Below are 14105 nucleotides of genomic sequence, written 5' to 3' on the forward strand. Positions count from 1 at the left end.
GTAGGTTCATTTCCTCCTCTTCAAGTCCCTTCTGCACCTTAGAATCTCCACTTAACCATTTCTGAGTTTCTCCTTCTTCCTCTCTCCCCCCTTCACCACCCATTTTCCCCTTTCTCTCTAGAGATCCATTCGCTTCCACAGACCAGGAAGATCATGGCCATATAAGAGTTGGTAATTCATCCCTGAGTAAAAAATTTTAGAAATTAAAACTAACATTTGCTAAAAAAATTACTGTATGACAATTCTGTACCTTTAGTGTACTATCACATTTAATCATTACAACTTCCTTGTGAGGAAGAGGTCTAAACCTTAGAATTAAGTTAAATGAGCTGCAAGAATTCAGGTGCCTAGTGAGTGGTAAAGCCAAGTCTCTCATCCTGGTCTGCCTGGCACTAGAGTTCAGGCTCTTGACCACTGTGTTAGATCTGGATCCTCTTTGTCTCAAACCATACCACCATACATAATGCTGATGACCAAGCACCCTATTCTCTCCCACAGGCCCAGGGTGGACAGTTAGCTATATGAAGACCATCACTTCAGGTCTCGTGAAAGTGTGTTTGAGGAGTTGATGAGTGTGTGTTCTGCATTGTAAGACTTTCCAGATCTTCATCTTTAGAGTGTCACTCTGGGGCCCTGCCCCTTCCCATCAGTTTGAGGAAAGCATTTTTCACATCCTTATTCCTCAGACTGTAGATGACAGGGTTGAGGAAGGCTGTGGCAATGTTGTAGAAAAGGGCCATTTTCTTGCCACTGTTTGACAAGGAGTCAGAGCCAGGGCTCATGTACATGATGATGCATGGAATAGCAAACATGGTGACCACAGTGATGTGGGAGGTACGGGTGGAGAAAGCCTTTATCCTCCCCTGGGCTGAGTGGATCTTCATGATGGTGGCAAAGATGTTGACATAGACAAGGACAATCAGGGAGAGTGGGACCACAATGATATTGAAGCCTGTGATGAAGTCCACCAAATCATTGAGGGATGTGTCTTCACAGGCCAGCTTCAGGACCGCAGGGACCTCACAGAAGTAGTGGTCAATTTCATTAGGACCACAGTAGGAAAGGCGCATAGCAAAGAAGGTATCAGTCAGGCCACCCAGCACACCATAGGCTGCACAGATGCCCACCATGAGAAGGCACACCCAGCGGCTCATGATGACCTTATACCGGAGAGGGTGGCAGATGGCCACGTACCTGTCCACTGACATGATGGAGAAAAGCCAGGACTCAGTGATCCCAAAGAGGAGGAAATGTACATCTGGGCCACACATCTAGCAAAAGAGATGGCTCTCTTCTTGCTGAGAATATGCATGAGCATCTGGGGCACAGTCGTGGTGGTGTAGCACATGTCCAGCATGGAAAGGACACTGATGAAGAAGTACATGGGCGTGTGGAGGCGTGTGTCCTGGTGGATGAGGGTGATGAGGAGGCTGTTGCTCACAAGAATCAGCAGGCAAAAGACTAGAAAGAAGGTGAAGAGCAGAGGATTGGTCCTGGGGTTCGAGGCAAAGCCCATTAGGATGAATTCTGTCACAGTGGACTGGTTGAGTTCCTGCATTGTGCTCTGCCTGTTTAAAGAGTTTGAAGTATATGTAATTTATTGGGTTTCAGTGCCAGGGAATTTTCACACTTATTTCATTTATGTCTCCTAACAGGAAGTTTAAATTAGCAGTTGGGGGTACTACTGGATATGTCCCCATAATAACTTGAATGATTTTAGGGTTTGGTTTGGGATTAAGTTGAGGGTCATTGTTATGAAACGGAGAAGACTAAGTCAGGGACGTGCTGTATTCGATGTTCCATTCTGTTAACTCCCTTCCTGAGACAAAATTACTTTTCTTTCTGTTATTCATCCCATTTTCTGTTTTTCTTGGGACAACAGAGGTTTCTAAGCCTTGGTTTAAGGATCAGGATTAGGACTATTATACTCATTATTTGGGTGAAGGTTTTTATCACTGTTAGGATTAGCATTAAGTTTAGAATTGGGGATTAAAGTGAATTCTGCATGAAGTTTTGACTTCATGCTTAAGATTTACCTTTCTCTAGTGAACAAAACTTTACTGGTATTCATTAATGATGTCATTGATTCATCATGTTTTCACCCAAAACTTACCATTTGTTATAAATCAGAGAGGTAAGGAAGAGTTAAAAATAATATGGGCAGAAAAGTGATTTCACACAGTCTACCAAGATAAATTCTAAATATGTCAAAGAGTTTAACACAAAAAATATGATTATAAAGCAACCTAGGAGAAAATACACATGGGTGAATATTTATTTTATGATGGGACAGAGAAAGGCTGTTGGCATCACCAGAATGTTCTAAGTCCTTCAACCTCATGGTGTTGACCCTTTTTCCTCTAATAAGCAAACAAAGCAACATTTGAGTTGCTCTATATTTCCTCAGTATTGTTGAGGGATTCTTATGCATTTCTATTCATTTTGTTCTAAAATCTGTGCTGCTGTTCAAACCTTGACCCCCCCTAATTGACCTTCTTGTGTCAGTACTGACCTCCTCAGTGGTTCACCCCTATTCTCTTTCTCCTTTACGCCCCAAAGTTCACCAACACAAGGATGCTATTTGTAAGACTCAACCTGAAGGTGTAGGTTAAAGGATGATGACATACACTGAAGCACAGAACAGAAAATGATTTTACAAATGAACACAGTATTGTAAAGTCTGTAAGTCATCTGTGCAGCAGATTTTCCTCTCTATCCTCCAGCCAGCTCTTTCTAACATCCTTCCTGGAACTTCTTCTCATCTCTTTTTTGTCTCCCTGCTCTATGTTTCTCCTTACTCCTATTACCAGGGCAACCAGCCACAAACCCCCAATTCCTCTAACTCAGTGCTTTTAGACTTTCCTGTGCTTCAGAATCACCTGAAGGTCTTGTCAGATGCTGCTATGCCTCATACCAAGTTGTGGTTTGGAAAATCTTGCGTGGAGCCTGAGAATTCTCATTTCTAATAAGTTGCTAGGTAATGCAGATTCTGGGGGTCACACTTTGAGAACTGATCTACTTAGTTGTAAAGGGAAATTTGGTTCTTTCACAATTTGCCTGTCTCTACATTATGCTCAAGCTGCTATGTTCCCCATGACCCAAACCAATATTTTCTTTCTTTCATGTAAGCATAAAAATAAAGGAAGAAAATTAAAGAAAAAGATGAATACTCCTGGATACATAAAAAGGAAATTTTTCTCTAAGTTAAAAAAAAATGAATAATATCTGTTGCATATGTGGAATACAGGTGATTAATATCATTAGAATATAAAGATCATTTCATCATAAAGAAAAAAAATAACCAAGAATATGAATAATCCATTTACAAAAGAGGAGATTAATGAACTATGAAAATTTAAACTTAATAGTAATCAAAGACTGAAAATTAAAACATCAATGAAATAGTTTTAACCTAACATTGACAAAAAATTATTTTAAAATGATAATATCTGGCATCAACCAGCTTGCAGAAAAAGAAAAATTCTTATATATTGATACGAGAATTCATATGGGAGTAAATTACTCTACTCTTTCTGTAGGAAAATTTGACAGTATGTAATTTCACCTGTCATAGCTCCTTGGAAGAAAAGCTATATATGACAAACCTAGACAACATGTTAAAAAGCAGAGACATCACTTTGACAACAAAGGTCCATATGGTCACAGCTATGGTTCTTCCAGTAGTCATGTTCTGATGTGAGAGTTGGATCATAAAGATGACTGAGTGCCAAAGGATTTATGCTTTTGAACTGTGGTGTTGGAGAAGACTCTTGAGAGTCCCTTGGACTGCAAAGAGATCAAACCAGTCAACCGTAAAGGAAATCAAATGTGAATATTCATTGAAAGGACTGATGCTGAAACTGAAGCTCCAATACTTTGGCCACCTGATGTGAAGAACTGACTCAGTGGAAAAGACCCTGATGCTGGGAAAGATTGAAGGCAGGAGGAGAAAGGGATGACAGAGGATGAGATGGTTTGGATGGCATTACCGACTTGATGGACATGAGTTTGAGCAAGCTCTGGGAGTTGGTAATGGACAGGAAAATCTGGCATGCTGCAGTCCATGGGGTCGCAAAGAGTTGCACACAACTGAGTGACTAAACTGAATGGAACTCACCTTTAAGAATTTTGCATAGGGAAAAATGAGAGATGTGGGGAGAGACTTTCTTCAAGAAGGTTTATTAGAGTATTATTTCTAATGGGTAAAACTGGACAAAACATAAATGTCCTATAACAGGTAGTTGGTTAAATCGATTATGGTCTATTAATATGATTAAATACCTTGTAGCCTTTAAAAATGGGCTTCCTGGGTGGTTCAGTGGTAAAGCACCTGCCTGCCAAGCAGGAGACACAGGAGATGTGGTTTTGATCCCTGGGTTGGGAAGATTCCCTGGAAGAGTAAATGGGAACCCACTAAAGTATTCTTGCCTGAAAGATTCCACAGACAGAGGAGCCTGTTGGGCTACAGTCCATGGGGTTGCAAGAGTCAGACACAACTGAGCAACTGAGCACCCACACACCAACCTTTAAAATAATGTTTTGTAGATTATGTCACATTGTAGAGAAATGCTCCAACAGATTGTTAAGTTAAAAAGTAGAATATGAAACTATATATATCCCAATCCTAATAGTACAAAGATTATACGCACAGACTAAGAATTGGAAATAATTATACAAAAACATTAACAGTGGTGATTTCTGGTGATTAAATTTACAGGTGATATTTTTAAAAATTCTTTGTTGGTGGTGGTGTTGAGTTGCTCAGTCATGTCTGACTGTTTGCAACTCCATGGACTGCAGCATGCCAGGCTTCCCTGCCCTCCATCATCTCTTGGAGCCTGTTCAAACTCATGTCCATTGAGTCAGTGATGCCAACTCAACCAACCATCTCATCCTCTATTGTCCCCTTCTCCTCCTGCCTTCAGTCTTTCCAAGGATCAGGGAATTCTTTGAACTTTCCAATTTTTATACAATAAACATAAATAACTTTTATAATAAGGAATAAAGTTTGAGTGATACTTCAAAGATAGAATATATAGGGATTTGGCTTCTCCATTCAGACTAGTTAGATAAAAGGGTGGATATGAGAGCGGAAGATCAGAGATGGAGAAAGACATGTTGGACCTAGATAAAACTGGAAGAGGATGGAAGGGAGAGCTTCTCCTTTTTTCTGAGCTCATCCCCTCCACTGAGCTGCACTTGGAAATCAGCTTATATAGATTAATACACATACATTTACTGCTTAAGGTGAAAGTCTTTTGTATAGGAGATAATCCTGAGAGATGGAAACCCTTGAACAAAGTTCCTGGTGATGAGAGGCTGCCTAGTTTTTACCTCCAGCTTGTACCTGCAGGGTTGGGGTAGAGGAGATGTGGGTGACAGAACTCTGCCTCCTGGGACTCCTTGCCCTACGAAGAGTTTGTGTCTTTGTCCTAAGTGGAGCCTGGGGACTGATTCCTGCCATTACTTCGCTTGGCTGGTTTGCTGTGTGTCTTAAGGGTCATTTACTTGACCTCTCTGAACCTCAGGTTCTGACCCTGCCACAACCAGATTTGACAAAGAAACGTTACCAATGAGTAGTCAGAAATGGATTCAGTTCAGTTCAGTTCAGTTGCTCAGTCATGTCCGACTCTTTGCGACCCCATGAATCGCAGCACGCCAGGCCTCCCTGTCCATCACCAACTCCTGGAGTTCACTCAAACTCACTGTCCATCGAGTCAGTGATGCCATCCAGCCATCTCATCCTCTGTCATCCCCTTTTTCTCCTGCCCCCAATCCCTCCCAACATCAGAGTCTTTTCCAATGAGTCAATTCTTCGCATGAGGTGGCCAAAGTACTGGAGTTTCAGCTTTAGCATCATTCCTTCCAAAGAACACCCAGGGCTGATCTCCTTCAGAATGGACTGGTTGGATCTCCTTGCGGTCCAAGGGATTCTCAAGAGTCTTCTCCAACACCACAGTTCAAAAGCATCAATTCTTCAGCACTCAGCTTTCTTCACAGTCCAACTCTCACATCCATACATGACCACTGGAAAAACCATAGCCTTGACTAGACGGACCTTTGTTGGCAAAGTAATGTCTCTGCTTTTGAATATGCTATCTAGGTTGGTCATAACTTTCCTTCCAAGGAGTAAGCGTCTTTTAATTTCATGGCTGCACTCACCATCTGCAGTGATTTTGGAGCCCCCAAAAATAAAGTCTGTGTGATTGCAAATTCCTGGTAGGGGTGAGCCGCTAGTTGCCAAATTGGTTATAGCTGGGGCTACCAGCCTTGTTCCTTGTTAGGATGTAGAAATTAGAAAAAAATTGTTTTCTTTTCGCATTGGACCCTTATATTTATCTTCTACTCACATACCTACTCTCCTGCAGCACAGGTTAAGAAACAGAAGACTCAAAGTAGTCTTGAATTTTCACTTTTGACATTGAGAGCCATGATTCTGAGCAGGTAATTGTTTCTTATCTGTAAAAGAGGAGGTTTATTGCAATAATACATGATTCTGTCAAGATCTGAAGATATGTTTTCTCCTCCCTTCTCCTGTCGTCAGCTCTTCCCACTTTCCCTGATACCCTCCTGCAGCATCAGCACCAACCTGCAGGGGCTAAGAATGACTCAGAAATAGATAAAACTAGAGAGCAACAACAGCAGAAAGAATGATGGGAAAAGATACAGAAGTTCAGAAGGCAAGAAGAAACACAAATACAAGAGGCAAGAAGGCAGAGAGAGGCACTGAGAACCAGAATCTGGGGCTGGGGACACAAACAGGAAGAGAGGAAAATGGATGGTGGGCATGTAATTGACATCAACAGGAGGAGAAGAGGAGACTCAGAAGGAGGAAGAAGATGGGACAATGTTTATTCTCTTTGTGTAAGGAGTGGACAAAAGACTAGAGGAAAGAGGCAGAGAGATATGAGACCCAAAGAGTCAGGGGACAGAACAAGATGAAGACACAAAAGGAGAAAGAGTCAGAGAGGCAAGGGAAAGACAGAAAGGGATGTCGGAGAGGCCGGGAAGGTGGAGTGTGAGCCAGGTCTGAGAGAAAGAGGCACCAGAGGTCTGAGCAGGTTGACTGGAACAGCAAAGAGCCTCCAGAGACCAGACAGGGGGAAAGAGAAACAGGCAATCCACAGGGCAGGTGGAGAGAGGAAGGGACAAAGCCAGTCTCCCAGGGAGAGAGAGGATCTGGAAGAGAGGGCAAGGGCAAAAAGAGAGGGGCAACTGCAGAGAAGGGAGAGCAGGACAGAGGGGTGGAGGCAGAGAGAGTGGGAAGGTGAGGGAGATTCACAGACAGTGGAAGAAGGATGGCAGAGAACCGGGCTTCCAGGCTAGACCCAGAAACACTTGTGAGTCAAGGGGGCAGCTGCAGACTAAAGAGAAGAGGTAAAAAGCAGGGTGGCTGGAGATGACTCTACTGCAGGCAAATCCAGTAGCACAGTGAGCAGTAAACATATGTCAAGTTGGAAAAAAAGGCAGAGAGTGAACTGAAGACCCAGTCAAACAGAACGCTAAAGCTACATACTCAGGAAAAAAAGTCAGGGGATAGGGGATAAAGACTTTGGATGCAGAGAAACACAGAGACAGCAAACAGAAATAGAAGCAGAAGGAGAAAGATGGAGATGGATAGAGAGTAAGAAAGAAAAGGAAAAGCAGAGACAGAGAGATAATAACAGACGCAGAGACAGAGAGATAATAACAGACCCAGAGACAGAGAAAGGGATGGATGGATACACAAAGAAAGGGATGGATGGACACACTCACATAGATGTAGAGAGAGAGAGACCAAAGTGAGCGGGAACTGCAGACCAGGCTGGGCTCCACCCCAGAGCTCCCAGCATGGCTTGGGAGCAGTTCAGGCTGACTTGCTCTACAGAATGGTTGGGGCACTGTTGTCACGATCTTGTAACTCTGCTGGGAAGGGGGTTGTGGGCAGAGCTCCCTCAGATTCAGGGGCCACTCATGAGTGGCATGTGGCCCCAGGGCTCTAGCCAGGAGCCACAGCTTCTGCAGCCCTTTCCTGTGGTCAGGGAGGAAGAACCAGAATCCCATTCAGGAGCATCACTCCTGCTCAGGCCAGGCCCTTCTGGAAGCTCAGGTAGGGTAGCCAGAATATAAGGCTCAGCTGGGACAGGAGCGTTGCCGAGGGGAAGGCATGTCCTGGGACTCAGGATGTGCTCAGAGGACAGGTCTTTTCTCAGCTGCTCCTCCTTCCCCAGGAAAAGAAAAATGAGCTCTCCTGGGAGGTGTAGCATGAAGGCCATGAAGTGGTCCTCTCTCTCTGCCAGGTGGCATTCCCAGGGCTCTTTCATCCATTAGAAACTGTAGGCAAAGTGTCTAGGGTCCTGGAAACTTAATCTACAGACATATTAGAGACATGAATGATATTTGAGTCAAAATAAGGATCCCGCAAAATAAAATTAGTAAATAGCTAAATAACTAGTAAATAGAACTTTTTATCAGTTAGTCAATGGCAATTCATTCAACTCTTAGATAGTCATATATTAGAAGTGATATTTTCATTATATTTGATGTAGGACATGGTACATTTATGGTGCCCATGAAGCTACCCATTGGCCTCTTCAGTCTCAGACCTATAAGGGTGTATTCTGTCATTTCAAGTCAGTTGATGGGAAGCTTTTCTCAAGCAGAAGAGAAGGGGCCAGGTGCCTTTGTGGCCCCTCACTTGGCAAGGACTGTAGCATCAAGGACCTGAGATGGGAAACAGGAAGAACTTGCCTCCTGCAATTTTGAGAGAGTGAGGTAACAAGGAAGTCTTTGGAGCCCCCTTTTTGATATCTCTGGCCAAGGGGTAGTGAGCTCAGTCCTGCCTGAAGGCAAAAGAAACTTCAGGCTCCATCCTTCCTGAGCATGAGAAGGTCTCCTGCCCACACAGAGCCCAGGGGGATTGGAGTTACATTTGTTTCTTGGGCCAATATTTCCCCACAGGAGCCAGACTGGGGTTTGGGCTGAAAGCTGGGAGACCCAGGGGAGAGACTGATGACAGCAGAGCCCATTTGCAGAGCCTGGCTTCTGGGAAAAGCAGTCTCCTTAGGAGGGGGCACCAGGCACATTCCAGCCCTCACTGTGTCCTACACTCCCCAGATGAAGTCCCTTCTTTCTCCTCCTTACTGGTCACTCGAACAATTCCTACTGGGTGACGGTTTCTCTTCTGGTCCCTAGATCCTGATCCTGACCCCAGTGTGGAGTCCACTGCGGCACTGACTAGGTCCTGGAGGCCTCTTCCTCCACTGGAGGGGAGTTCAGGGTTTGGTGTTTTCCACGTCCAGCTAAATCTGACTTCAGCTCCCTCTGAGACCCTCAGGTCTCAAAGGAAGGTGTTTGCTTGCCTCCCATTCTATTGTCATATCTCTGGAAGGCTGTATCCTTCCTCACATTCCCCTGGCCCAGCCTGGAACGCTCTTCCCCAGGCTGCCCACTCCAAGCAACCAAGGTTTCCAGGTGTGTGACCTACCTCACTTCTCAAATGGCAGGGCGTGGATTCAACAACAGGCTCTGGGGGCGGTAAGCATTCCCATGGCTGCTACAGCCAGCTTTCTAACCTGCAGTTCTGACTTTCCTCCCCCTGGCCACAGCCCACATTGGTTCCATGTGTAGTTCCTTCGTCCAGCTGCCAAAGACCTTCCCGCCCTGAATCTTGTCCACCTCCGCAGCCTTCTGTCTTGCAGATCAAGGAAATCTTTGACATATGTTTATTTGAGAAAAACCATAAGGAAAAGACTCATAAGTTCATTAAGAATTCTATTCATTATAAGTCATTATGTTATTCTATTCATCAAAAAAGTGAAAAGAATGCTTTTCAGCAGTGAAAAAAATCAATGAGGAAAAATGTCAAAACATAATGAATGAGTGAATAAATCAAGTAACAGAAGTAACATACTGTGTAAATGAATTTTAAAAATCATGGAAACAATAAATTGCTTAAGAATTGTGTTACATTTTTCAAAATATTAATAAAAGCAATTAAAAACATTTAGACCTTAAAGTGTTAACTATTGTTGTCTCCAAGTCTAAGATAATAGCTATGTGTTTGCATCTATTATATAATTTTAAGAATTAACTTATATGACTTTTGCAATAAAGAAAACAAGTAATAAACTGAGAGAAGATATTTTCTTTTTAAAATATTTATTTGTTTGGCTGTGCCAGGTTTTAGTTGTGGCATATGAATCCTTAATTGTGGCATGTGGGATCTAGTGCCCCAACCAGGGATTGAACCCAGGCTCCATGGATTGAGAGCATGGAGTCTCAGCCATTGAACCACCAGGGTAGTTCCCAAGAAGATATATTCAGAGCATGAGAATAATAGCGAACATATGATAAGCTACAAATTAAGAAAAGGTGAACATATCTCATATTCATTGAACAGTTAGTATTTGTTTTTTATTACAATAAGTGCTTTCATGTATTATCTCATTTAACCCTTCTAATACCCCTCTGGGAGAAGGCAATGGCAACCCACTCCAGTACTCTTGCCTGGAAAATCCCATGGACTGAGGCTAATAGGCTCCATGGGGTTGCTAAGAGTCGACACGACTGAGCGACTTCACTTTCACTTTTCACTTTCACGCACTGGAGAAGGCAATGGCAACCCACTCCAGTGTTCTTGCCTGGAGAATCCCAGGGACAGGGGAGCCTGATGGGTTGCCGTCTATGGGGTCGCACAGAGACAGACACGACTGAAGCAACTTAGCAGCAGCAGCAGCAGCAGCAGCAGCAACACCCCTCTGAAGTCTATGGTATGTTCTTTCCATTAACAGATGAGGCAACTGAGACTCACAGAAGTTAGTAACTTGACCATCATCACTGAGTTAGTAAAGGGTTAGCTGAGGTTAGAATACAGAAATCTGATTCCAGGGTTGACTTCACTACTCATACTACCAATGATCTTATGAAAAGATGTTAAATTCACTAGCAATCAGGGACTTACAAATGAAGCAAAAACAATGTCACCATTTTCCATCTATGAGATAGATAGCAACTTTAGAATGATTGAGACAGATGATATTATCAAGTGTTGATGAGAATGAATGGTGTACATTAGTATAACTACTCAGAATAATAATTTAGAAGCATCTAGTAAATTTGAAAGTTTTAAAATCCACCACATTCACTGGAAAAAATACTTACCTATGGAGAAATGTCCGAAGACATTTGTCACAGAATTGTTTAAATGGTAAAAAGTTGGAAATGAACAAAAGTTCAATAATAAAGAATTAGTAAATGAAATGTGGCAAATTAAAATGCTTGTTAAAGAGAATGAGTTAGGGACTACCCTGGTGGGTGAGAACCTGCCTAATGCAGGGGAAATGAGTTTAATCCCTGGTCTAGGAAGAATCTGCATGCCAAGGAGCAACTAAGCCCATGTGCCACAACTACTGAGCCTGTGCTCTAGAGACTTCAAGATGCAACAACTTAGCCCACTCAAACTCCATGTCCATTGACTTGGTGATGCCATCCAACCATCTCATCCTCTGTCATCCCCTTCTCCTCCTGCCTTCAATCTTTCCCAGTATCAGGGTCTTTTCCAATGAGTCAGTTCTTTGCATCAGGTGGCCAAAGTATTAGAGCTTCAGCATCAGTCCTTCCAATGAATATTCAGGACTAATTTCCTTTAGGATTGACTGGTTTGATCTCCTTGCAATTTAAGGGACTCTCAAGAGTCTTCTCCAACACCAAAGTTCAAAAGCATCAATTCTTTGGCTCTCAGCATTCTTTATGGTCCAACTCTTACATCCATACATGACTACTGGAAAAACCATAGCTTTGACTAGATGGACCTTTGTTGGCAAAGTAATGTCTCTGCTTATTAATAAAATCTTAAATGCATACAAAAAATTCTATGGATATAATAATATGTAAGCAACAGTTTTAAAACACCATGAATAGACCACAATTTAATGATAGTGGTTGACTCAGAGTCCATTATTTCTAAAATGTCCTAACTGGTAAATGTGGGACCTGATTTCCAAAATCCTCTTCTTATTTGTTTTGGGGTTTGGCCTGCAGAAGTGAAGTAGCCGTTCTTATTGTTGGATTGAAAGTCTTCATGATCAGGTATAGTGATGGCTAGTGAAGGCTCATTTAGTCTTAGTTTGTCCTTATTTGTAAGCTTATTTTATTGAAAGCTGACCCTGGAACTAATAGTAAAGCCTGGACTACACCTAAATCCTTGGCTGTGGACTCTCAGAGGCAACAGGTTTCCAGAGACCTCTTTAAGAGTTCCCCTGTCATGGTTCAGTGCTAAGGAATATGTCTGCCAAGCAGGAGATATGGGTTTGATTCCTGGGTTGAGAAGATCCCCTGGAGAAGAAAATGACAATCCACTCTAGTATTCTTGCCTGATAAATCTGATGGACTGAGGAGTCTGGTGGGCTAGTCCGTGGAGTTGCAAAGAGTTGAACAGGACTTAGCTACTGAGCACACAGGAACAGCATTAGGGATGGATAACGTTTTGGTATATATGTGTGTGTGTGTGTGTGTGTGCGTGTGTGTGTATATAATACAATGGAATATTATCCAGCCATAAAAATAAACAAATTGGAGTCAGTTCTAATGAGGTGGATGAACCTGGAGCCTGTTATACAGAGTGAAGTAAGTCAGAAGAGAAAAACAAATATCTTATATTAAAGCATTTATATGGGTTCTAGAAAAATGGTGCTGATGAACCTATTTTCATGGCAGGAATAGAGATGCAAACATGGAGAACAGACTTGTGTACACACGGGGTAAGAAGAGAGTGGGACTAGTTGAGAAAGCAGCACTGAAGCGTATACATTCCTTTGTATATAAAATAGATAGCTAGTGGGAAGTTGCTGTATAGCATGGGAAGTTCAACTTGGTGCTCTGCGACAACCTAGAGGGGTGGGATGGGGCAAGGGGTGGGAGGAAGGTTCGAGACGGAGGGGACATGTGTATACTTATTGCTGATTCATGTTGTTGTATGGCAGAAGCCAACAAACATTGTAAAGCAATTATCTTCCAATTAAAAAACATTAAAGAGAGAGAGAGTTCCCCTGTCAATGAAACTGAGTCAGCTGAAGTGATGTGGATGAACTTAGAACCTGTCATACAGAGTGAAATAATTCAGAAAGAGAAAAACAAATATCACATATTAATGCAAATATATGGAATCTAGAAAACTGGTACTGATGAACCGATTTTTGTGGCAGAAATAGAGGTGTAGGCATAGAGAATGAACTTATGGACATCGGTGGGGAAGGAGAGTGGAGGAAGAATTGAAAGAGCAGCGTTGACATATACACACTGCTATGTGTAAAATAGCTAGCTGGCAGGAAGCTGTACAGCACAGGGAGCTCAGCTCTGTGCTGTGATGACCTAGAGGGGCAGAATGGGATGGTGGGAAGGCGGCTTAAGAAGGAGGGGGTATATGTATGCATATAGCTGATTCGCTGTGTTGTCCAGAGAAACTAATACAACATTGTGAAGCAATTATATTCCAATTAAAAAAGATCGTTCCCCTGTTACAGTGTGTTAATGGATTGGATCTGGGGTTTCTCACACATTCCTGTAAGCTCTGACTTGTCTGCCTTTACCAGTAGATCATGATAAAGTACTAGTGACTTTATTCTGATCCTCCAGTGCCCCCTCCTCAGTCTTGCCACAGTTGTGTAAGGTCTCATCCCTAAAATAAATTCTTAATCCATAGCACATGCAGTGTCTATGTTTCTTGAATGAACTCCAATTGCTACACATAACAAGTTTGTGCAGAGCTAGCCTGCCAGGCATGGCCTTGTAGCAGGCACCTCCTCTGCCTGGTGGAAAACTTGAACCAGCTCGATTTAACCAAAACGGTAGTACCTCTGAACTTGCAAAGCTTCTTGAACTGTGAAATAGAGGAACTATATTGGGGACTGGCCCTGCAGGTCACTAGAGGTTGGCCAGGAGATACCACTTACTCAGGGCTCAGTACAATTCAGTCACTCAGTCGTGTCTGACTCTCTGCAACCCAATGGACTGCAGCACGTCAGGCTTCCCTGTCCATCACCAACTCCCAGAGCTCACTCAAACTCATGTCCATTGCGTTGGTGATGCCATCCAACAATCTCATCCTCTGTCATCCCCTTCTTCTC

The 14105-nt window shown here is 42.9% G+C and overlaps 1 pseudogene; it reads right to left on the reverse strand.

Moving 5' to 3' along the window:
• Nucleotides 1-256: 256 nt before the first annotated feature.
• LOC133245363 (olfactory receptor 2D2-like) lies at nt 257-1562 on the reverse strand (annotated as a pseudogene).
• Nucleotides 1563-14105: the final 12543 nt, after the last annotated feature.

The sequence above is a fragment of the Bos javanicus genome, chromosome 3, assembly GCF_032452875.1.
Source record: "Bos javanicus breed banteng chromosome 3, ARS-OSU_banteng_1.0, whole genome shotgun sequence".
NCBI lineage: Eukaryota > Metazoa > Chordata > Mammalia > Artiodactyla > Bovidae > Bos > Bos javanicus.